We start from the raw sequence: 938 nt of genomic DNA on the forward strand, positions 1-938 counted from the left end.
GTTATAGAAGATCTTACTTCTGATGGTTGCATATTGCAGTTAATCTGTTGGGACCTGATGGTCCCCCTTTCTGGAACTCATCTGCCATGCCTTGTTATTAAAAAAATAAATGAAAAGGAAACTATGAAACTAGGGAGGTGGATCAACTGAAGCTTTATTGTAACTTAGCCAGCCATTTGGCCTCTTTGCAGGGCTCCATCATCCCCTTGCCACCCCAGATGTTCTGGGTGCAATCCTCATCAGTGACCTTATTTACACATTTAATCTAACACTCTATTTCAGTCTCTTGTGCGTGGAGCATCAGGCTCATCCAATGATAGGGCATGCCCTCTCAAGGCTTCCACAGTCTAGTTAGCCACAATATTAATTACTTAGTCCCATTTCCTGGAGTACCCCAGGTTCATCATATACAGATAGCTCATGAATGAACTCGGGTTGTTTCTCAGGGCATGGGCCAGCACCATCCACGGTTTATCATAGTCCATAGTCCAAAGCCTCTTGCCCTCTAGTCAACTACTTCCTCATAGGGAGTCCTCTCTTTGCAGGGTCTGCCCTTATCCATTCCCTTTGCTTTCTTCCCTCCTTCAGGTAACCCTCCCAGAGTGCCCTCACTCACTGCTAGGATCCTTGCCAGACTTTGAGGGACACTCCTGCATCAAGTCTCATGTCAGGTAAGCTGATCCCCATTTTATCACACATCACCAGTTCAGTCAGGTCAGGAAAACACTACACCTCCATGCAGTCACAGGAGACTCACCCCTGCCAGCTTCCCATCTCTGGGGGCTACCTAAGCCTGTCTGACCTGGCATTTAATTCTCCCAGCTGTCTGTTGCTCCTATCGGCATGACATCTGGTCTGCCGCTTTTCTCCACTGCAGCTGGTGCCAATAATCAGAGTTCTGGGCCTCCAGCCCTGCCTTAGTAAGTATCTGTGGCAGG

Source organism: Crocodylus porosus, unplaced genomic scaffold (genome assembly GCF_001723895.1).
Source record: "Crocodylus porosus isolate Cpor-Errol unplaced genomic scaffold, CroPor_comp1, whole genome shotgun sequence".
Classification (NCBI taxonomy): Eukaryota; Metazoa; Chordata; order Crocodylia; family Crocodylidae; genus Crocodylus; species Crocodylus porosus.